The sequence below is a fragment of the Micropterus dolomieu genome, linkage group LG23, assembly GCF_021292245.1.
Source record: "Micropterus dolomieu isolate WLL.071019.BEF.003 ecotype Adirondacks linkage group LG23, ASM2129224v1, whole genome shotgun sequence".
Lineage (NCBI taxonomy): Eukaryota > Metazoa > Chordata > Actinopteri > Centrarchiformes > Centrarchidae > Micropterus > Micropterus dolomieu.
In genome coordinates, this window is record NC_060172.1 from 23,858,331 (window position 1) to 23,867,633 (window position 9,303).

Sequence of the window (9,303 nt, forward strand, 5' to 3'; positions counted from 1 at the left end):
GACGGCTTTACATGCCAGCAGGTGGAGACAGTTGTTTGTGGCAGTGAGGCAGAGATCTGTTCAGTGAGCGGTGGTGTGTCCAGGTGTGCTGCATGAATGATTAGTCATTCACGTAAGTCATGTGTGGACCGCACCACATGCTGTATGTGAGCAGCTAACATTTCTGAGCCCCGTTTGTTTGGGTGAAGTCCGTCTGTCTTAAAAAGAGACATTCTTTGCCAGAAAATATTAAAATTATCCACATAAAACACACGGTGAGCCCTGCAGGCGGACTGGAGCCAGTCGTGGAGGCCAAGGAGTCTACTGAAGCGGCCAGCACCGCGACCGACTGTGGGAATGGGACCAGAGATAAAAACGGACTTTCCGCACTGCTTTAAAAAGACGGTTAAAATCTGATTTTGTCAGCTCAGACTGCTGAAGAGCTGTGTCATTTGTTCCCACATGGACTATCACTCTTGTGATGGAGGACGGGAGCGACGGCATCAGGTCCTGGAGTTTATTTAAAATGACAGCCGTGGTGGCACCGGGGAAGCAGTGAGTGGTAGCGTTAAAGAAACCGATGTTTCTGGTTATGGAGTCACCAATTATTAGTGTGGTTGGGGAGAAAAGGGGACGAGGAGATGGTTTCAGAGCAGGACTTAGCAGAATCTGCTTCAACACTGCGTGCGGACTGAGGATGGAGTGTGTGAGCTGCCGAGTGTTGTGTTGGAGTAGCAGTAACAGACCTGAGAGAAGGGCTAGCCGACGGTGCAGGGTAGAGACGGCCTCCGGAGCGTCTGAGCGCAGCCTCCTTCAGGACCCTTCAGGTCACATAGCACGGTGTCCTGGATGTTAGTAGTTGCACTAAGAGAAACAATCTGTTTGGCTTGTACTGAAGCCATATTCATAAAGCCAGTCAGCAGGGAATCTTTCTCTTTGAGTTCCTCTGAAAGTCGTCGGATGTCTTAGCATAGTCACCGGAGCTTTGTTGTGGTCAATAGCGTTGATGGTGTTTTTACAGTCATCTAGCTTAAAATCCATGTCAGATAACTAAAATCCTTAACCCACGTAAAACTTAAGTTAAAAACTAAAAGTATCATGTAAGGACAAAAAGTCTAAAAAATGCTTACTAGGCAATGCACTGCAGTTTCCAGGTGATCTAGGCACAGCAAATATCTCTGTCTGCCAAACCATTTACTACATACCACAGAAAATTCAGATGTGCTGTTTTCACCACTAGTATTGCGCTCCAACAAGTTTTCACTGTCCATATCATTTTCATCTTCACTCCTGGCAGCAAGTACTTGTTCAATAGTTTTTTACTTCAAGTATACTTGTAAGTTATTTTTAAGTGAACTTAACATCACACTTTTAGTTTATTATTTATATATTATGTTTGCACTTTAAAGTATACTACAAGGTTTGTATTTAGGTATTAGTATTTCTTCTTGAAATATACCTTTAACTGTACTTTAACTAGACTTGACGTTAACTCACATGTACAGTACCAGTGGACTATACATAAATAAAAGACAAACTCAGGAGTGAAAATAGTTGTTTTCTTTATAAATCAAAATTTTCAAACAAATATTGTGTTGGATGTCACTTCCAGTCCAAACAAAGCACAACACACAGTTTGAACATAATATTTAAGGTCACTGGCTACCCACATACAGGTTGTGCTTCCCTCGTTTCTGCCCTGTTAAATGTTAAAAGGAACCACAAAAACAAATGTTCATGTTCATATGGTCTTCTTGCAGTTGCTTGCTTGGAGTAGCTTTGTTTTTTTTTTTTTCTTATGCTTCGTCTCACATCGGGCATGCTGATGTTAGGAAACTTTGACAGAGCATGGCCTGAGTTCACAGACACAAACAAAACAAAACATTAATTTAGAATTTTTTTTCCACCCCAAATTCACCATCCAGAATTAACACAATAAAACAGTCAAAGGAGCATGTAGGGATGTGCAATTCAACTTGAGCCTGATTTTCATCAGATACGTTTCTGAACACTAATGCAATCTGCAAAACTGCTATATTTACATACAGCTGAAAATGTCCTTAAAAGGGTAAGTGTTTTAAGAGCATCATCAAAGTGGCCTTTTTGTTTGCAGTGTTGTGAGATTAGAATTTTTTTGACATTCACAAATCTGAATTGGTGATCCCAGATTCGACTTTTAGAGAGTAGAGGCTTTTCACATAATGTTTGAGTGGTACCATTTTTCTTCCATGTTGGAGGTAACAGTAATTGAACAACCACCGTAACCTCCAACATGGATCACTGCAGTCAGTTTGTAAAAAGCACTGTAGTAGTAATGTGTAGAAACATTTTTTTAATGAAATTTCCGCTATATTTAAACGCACTCACCAATGATAGCTTAAAGGTGTATGTTATCGAGTTGTGGCTTGGATTCCACGTCTTTGTGTGCCTCTGATGGCCTCCCCGTCAAACTTGAATGGGACAGTGTTTCTCTGCAGTAGACAAGGACAGGAAGGTCCCTGATGTAGGATTTGCAGTTTGCAGACAGTAAAGCTTTCGTTTAGGGACTTTGACATCAGAGCCTGCCACAAGAGACCTGCAAAATAAAAAATAATAGTGATCAGTTAGTTTGAAATTGGTCATATATTTTTTTTATACAACACAGTTATGAAAATACAATCATACACATTCCCCGGGAAATCTGATGAAATGTAAACCCTGATTACATTTAAATGTGGCACAATTCTCTCGCACTCTTAATGGAAATGAAGGGACAATTTGTTGCAAATATGAAGTTGTGCAAAATTTAAAACAAATTCAGCATTTAATTCTTAAAAAATAATTCCCTATTGACTGTTTTTTAATGAGGAGATCATGTGAGCTCAGAACAATAGGAAGGAAGAAAGAGGTTTTGTCAGTTTAAGTTTTCTGCATATAATTAATGAGTAAGGGAATTAATTTAACCTGTTTCAATAGCCTTTCATCCACCTCTTCCACATACTTCATCCACCTACTGTATGGCTTTGTCTACCTCTTAAGTGTTTGGTTCCAGATGTCTTCACCCTATATGAATTCCTTCTTTCAGAGGTCACTGTAGTTGTCTAATGTCAAAAAAAAAAGAACAAACTAAGTTATGCTAATTCTTGAAGCTAATCATTACGCTAGGTGACAGATTAAGACAACTGCTAGCTTGCTCGGCACAGAAGCAGTTCCAAGGACAACAGATGGAATGCAAAGGTAAGTAACTTTGAACCCCTTTTATTTTTGTTACTTCTATTTTTCAAAGCCAGATTACACAGTTGTAACTTGTCTATCAGGATAACTTTGCTTCTTGTTATGAGGCTTCATTTTAGATGTAGCATAATGAAGTGTCTATAAATAGCACAAATAGCTATCTTGTTTATTGTAAATAATAATACGTAATAATTACAATGAAAAATACATTATTAGTGATTCAAAATAATGGTTGTTGATAAACGAATTAATGTTAGAGACCCCCACAGATGCATGATTTTACTGCTTCCACGAGAGTTCAGACCCTCCTTATGAGAGCTGAGCTCCCACGTAACTCGAACCCTGAACCAGTTCCCGAGAACGTACTGCACGGTAGAGAGCTGTATTGGGATTGGGATCCCACGGGACCCAATACAAATTGTGCAGGAGCCGGCGGTTTTAACTGTGCTGCGGGTGGTTAAAAAATAATTTGGGGGTCCCGCAGTAGCGCTAATAAGAGAGTCAACAAACAAAGTTGAAAAGAAGATTAAAAAGAGAGCATGCGACTGCTCTCGAAAATGTATTGCACGGGGCTGATTCGAACCGGTGTCCTTGGGTGCAGGAGTTGGACACACTATTGAGGGAACTAAACCCCGTAGCCAGTGACATTAGTCGGGACTGACTACTTCTGCGTCAAATTGACGGGGTAGCCTCTGCATAGCCCCCTACCCTACAGCGTAGCCTGATGTGCACCTCCTCAAAAATGTAACTACATGTAAGCTCTTTGATTGGTCAGCTGGGAAGCCTCGCAATGCCTCCGAGCCGACAGGAAGTGCCCGTGCTTTGAAGTAACTTTTACTAGCGGCCAAAACGGCGGCTGCAATACAGTGGAAAAATATATTTGACCGTCACAACCCGAGCGAAATGACTCGTTTTACTATGAGAATGTGATGTAACATTTGGAAAGGCTACACCAGCCGCACGTTTACAATTTTACCCCCATTCAAGTTAGCGGAGGGCTAAACCAGAAGTTAGCCTGCTCGGCTGGCAAAAGTCAATACAATGGACGCTGTATAAATCAAGCTTTAAACCCATGGGCACTAGCGTCGGTTACCAGTAGGTCTCTGAAAGTGTTGGGGAGTGAGGTTTACTCACTGCAGAGCTGGCTTCCGTCACACTCACCCCCCTAAATCTCACTCCCATCCGGGTTACGGTGTGACACCAAAATCTTTGACCAGATCAGATTATGTGACCCAAATGGCAAGTTAAGCCCTAGAGGCTTTGTTGACGATGTGAAGCAGTTGTAGTTTGGTTGGGATAGACAACAAAAGTACTTGGTTGGGTTTAGGTACCAAAAGTACTTGGTTATAGTTAGGAAAACATCGTTGTTTGGGTGTAGTCAAAGAATCTGATAGGTCACAGATTTTGGTGTTACAACGGCACAAATTTTGTAGTGGGTCTGACTCTGCGTTGTGTTGTAGAGAAAGCCAGGACACACGTGTCAGGATTATCTTGGAGAAATTTATTTACCAGCAGCTACAATAGCAGCAACAGTTCTGTGATTGTGGAGAAACAAAACATTCACATAGTTTCCCTCACGTACACGCGTTCAGCTCCAAGTCCCCAAACCAAGAGAGCTTATCGCGTTACAATAAAAAAAGAACAATAAATAAAATACATAGTGTAAGTAAAATACAAATCACATAATTAAATTAGCTCATCATGTCTCTTTCCTTATTCTATCAGAAAAATGACAACTGACATGAACCATGCCTAAACCCACGTACCTGTGTTTGTGGAGAAACAAAACATTCAGAGTTTCCCTGGCATACCTGCTCTCAGCTCCTGTATAACATCATGAGTGAAATCACTAAATGCTTCATTCCGGTTAAGAGTCACTCTCAGAAGCACACAAAACAGCCTCACAACATGCACATGCTGATTGCTAAACTTCTCCTTCATTAGCAGGTTTAAACATACAAGCTAGTAAAATTAACTTCAAAAGAGTAACAATGTAAACAAGGACATTTTTCAGGTGGGTTTCAGTGACTTAACTTTGTTATTTACAACCAAATAAAATGTAAATAGAGAGAGCAACGGAACGGCGTACCTTCCCAGAGGAAGTCCCCAAACCAAGAGGAAGAGAAGTCAACCGAAGTGCGGTAAGTGCGGTTAACAAAATAAAAGGTAACACTTTACAATAATGGTGCAGGAATAAGCGTTTATTAAGACTTTAACTAATGTATAAATCATAAGAAGTTAATGCATAAGTCACAAGGAACTGTGTAGCCTAATGTGGTAATGTTTAACATGTCAGTTGTTAATAAGGAGTCACATATCACTTACTATTAATTAAATTTGCAATTATGGATCAATTCTTATCTGATTAATCAATACCGCGAGTTCATGTGTTAATTGACAAATTAGGTAGAAGCCATGGATTTTAACTTTCAGCCATCTGCAACCAACCGGATCTGGGCCGCTGTAGGCCCACCAGACAGACGGAATGCGGAGAACAAGCGGCCGGGTATCGCCTATTCAGTAGAGGCTGTCAGTCGTTCAGATTTTAGTACTCTGATATTTGCCTGCAGCACAACTTAACCCAAACATCCCACCCCAAAACCGTGACCATATAGACACTACTTAATAATGTGTTAATAGTAATGTGCCTCACCAAGTAAATTCATAACATAATGATATATCCACAAATGATTAGCTAATTATTAATGAAAACAGATACTAATCATTATTTTCATACAGTAACAGATAATTATACAATAAAACATTTGAATAAACTAAATGATGGGTTAGAATACTGCATTCCATAACAACCTTTGTATAATTAATGACTACAGTTTGCAAAATCCTTTTATTTAAAGGATCATTTAAAGACGCCAAAAAAAAAGCCAAAAAAGCCCAAAAAAACCAAAAACACATGTCAAACCTGGCTCATGGGCTAAGTTCTGCTCAAATATCTCTAGTGTCACTGGCTTGTTTCCATGTATTGCCAGCATTTAGCCACACAACACACTGAGCCAAATATTTATTTTAACAACTTTTAACATTTTTTATCATAAGCTTCTTTCAGTTAACTAACACAATTAATTAACACATGAACTTGCGGTATTAATTAATGTCTGATATCAGATAGGAATTGATCCATAATTGCGTATTTAATAAATAGTAAATCATATATGACTCCTTATTAACACATGACGTGTTAAACATTACCACATTATTTAATTCCTCGTGACTTATGCATTAACTTATTATGATGTACACATTAGTTAAAGTCTTAACAAATGCTTATTCCTGCACCATTATTGTGTGTTACCAAATAAAATGTCAACTATACTTCCCGTGGTGAAACATTTCACAGGAAAGAAATAAACGTAATTATAAACGTAAACGCATTCATGAAAAGAACCGCTTTAAAACCATTAACTAATGCTTGATATAAAAAATAAAAACATCATAGCGGAAAGATTAACTGCGTCCTTCAAAATAAAACCCTGTGCTACAATATATACAACTGAAATGTACAGAGTCCTGTCCACACCATAGCACAACAACATCACACTACCACATAAACAACTAAAAGTTCATTTCAGGCAAGATTGCTTGCACGAATGTGCACGCAGACACTTTTTGTCTGACCAAAAGTGTAATGTTACAGAATTCATAAACTGGTCATACTATATTCAAAGCTTACTAAATGTACATTAATATTTTAGCTGGCTTAATTCCAACAGCAGTCTGACTGGAAACAAAGTCAGTTCCAGAGAAAGCAGCGTTCACATTTTCACGAGTCATGTTATCACACGTACCATCTACATTCTTGTCCGCATAAGGTAATTGGAAGCCCTTTTCTTATCTATAAAACAATCAACAGGGAGGTGTTAGTGGTTCAGGTTTTGTTTTACTTCTCTTTCTCTCACTTCAGGTAAATAGCTCACTGGTCATTGTGCATATAGATGTACTGTTTGAATGCCTGCCTAGTAGTAGTAATAATAGTACTAGACACAGTGTTAATAACAACATCTACAGGGCCTGAAACACTTTCCTGGGTAGTAGTACTCAGTATGGGGGGTCATATTTATGCATAGGAATCTTCCATTTCAATTGGAGACGTGTGTCAAGGACAAATTAAATACTTTGAGATTATTACATGGTGAAAAATTACCATTATGTCTCTATTGCCCATCAAATCACTCCATGGATTTCTTACCTAAAGCCGTCTCGGAATCTGCAGAGTTATAGTCAGAGCAACAGTCTACTGAGTCCCTTAGATGACAGACATTCCTCTCGATTTTTCACCTGTTAAATAGAAAACATTCCTTTACCGTCATTGCGCATAGTACAACAGAATTTAGTAGAATCATAGATCGGTGCATTCACACATGTCAAACAGTGAGATACCTGAGATATTGCACATTTGCTGAATTGCAGTGGCTCTGTATACAAGTAGTGCAGTTAGAAATTTATATGTACAAAGGTGCTGTAGGAATGTAGACATGTGTCAGCATCAGTGTTTGGTAGAGTTTAGTTCTCGTCTGGCTCTGGGGTAGAAGCTGTTCTTGGGTCTGTTTGTCTGTGATTTGATGGACCTGAAGCGTCTACCAGAGGGAAGCAGTCAAACCGGTGGTGTCCAGGGTGGGATAGGTCTTTCAGTATTTTGGCTGCCTTACCGAGGAAGCAAAGGCTGATTAAGTCCTCCAAAGAACGCAGTGAGTAGCCAGTGATCTTCTGGGCAGGTGACCGGGACTGATGACCCTCTGAAGAGCTTTCCTGTCCACTTCTGTCACACTCTCAATGGAGCAGCGGTGGAAGGACACCAGCAGCTTCACCTGCAGGTTTTCCTGATCCTTGGGAAGTGGAGTGGCTCCTGTGCCTTCTTGACTACCTAGGCTAATGTTCTCTCAACTATTTGTGAGGAAATGATTCAGGTTGATTCATGGCAAACTCTCCATCCACCTAATCAAGAGTTAAAGTCCTTGCATAGGTAGAAATATCTTTATGTCATGGTAAATGACAGGCTCCCTACTAAAGCAAACTGGCATATGGTAATCATGGAGTGTTGGCCTGAATATAAGATGACCCTGATTATAAGCTTTTGGAAAAATACTTTATGATTTCCTCCTCAGAGACAACACAGGCCCTGGACAACACCTGCATTCTCAGTCCTCCTTCCAGAAAATAAAAAAATGTTTTACCAGGAGTGAACAATAACTAAAGTGAAGCACCTGCAAATGTCAGAGAATTATGTGTTTTACTTTATTAAACCTTTTGAAGATATTTGTGGTTTTCAAGGTTTTAATCGAATTCAATTCAATTTTATTTATATAGCGCCAAATCACAACAACAGTTATCTCACAGCGCTTTTCATAAAAAGGGGGGGGAGGGGGGGGGGCAGGAGAGGAACAGAGAGAAAAAGAGAGGGATGGAAGGAGAGAGAGAGGGGAGGGAGGCAGCCTACACAATATCCACACACAGAGGTACAGACAGTAAAGGTGATGTTGCTATAGACTAAATGAAAAATGGTACAGATATTTATAATAGTGTTAATGATAACAATCGTAATGTTAATGATTATAGTAACAATAATAACAATAGGACTAGTAACAATAGTTGTTGCAGCAGAGGGTGTCGAGCAGGAACACGGGGGCAGCAGGTGACCCGCAACCACAGATCCAGACTCCACAGCTCCAGAGCCAGAAACACCTGCAGGAAGTGATAGAAGGAGAGAGGAGAGGGACGAGAAAGCACAAGACTACCAGAAAGGGGAGAAGTTGTGTTAGTAACATGCAATAATGGGATAAGGTTGCATACAGAGGGAGAGAAAGTAGAGGAGAGAGGAGCTCAGTGCATCATGGGAAGTCCCCCGTCAGTCTAGGCCTATAGCAGCATAACTAAGGGATGGTTCAGGACTCACCTGAGCCAGCCCTAACTATAAGCTTTATCAAAGAGGAAAGTCTTAAGCCTACTCTTAAATGTGGAGATGGTGTCTTCCTCCTGAACCCAAACTGGAACCTGGTTCCACAGGAGAGGAGCTTGATAGCTGAACGCTCTGGCTCCTAGTCTACTTTTGGAGACTCTAGGAACCACAAGTAACCCTGCATTCTGGGAGCGCAG

The 9,303-nt window shown here is 40.1% G+C and overlaps 1 protein-coding gene and 1 long non-coding RNA gene across 5 annotated transcripts in view; one reads left to right on the forward strand and one right to left on the reverse strand.

Annotated features, from left to right (window-relative positions):
* The window catches only part of klhl13 (kelch-like family member 13), a 69,224-nt gene that overhangs the window by 49,016 nt on the left and 10,905 nt on the right, over positions 1-9,303 (forward strand). The window lies entirely within an intron of this gene.
* LOC123963268 lies at positions 1,525-3,019 on the reverse strand. The gene is made up of 3 exons (XR_006823145.1): positions 2,990-3,019; positions 2,347-2,554; positions 1,525-1,832 (listed from the first exon to the last, which is right to left on the reverse strand). It is a non-coding gene; the product is annotated as an uncharacterized LOC123963268 (long non-coding RNA).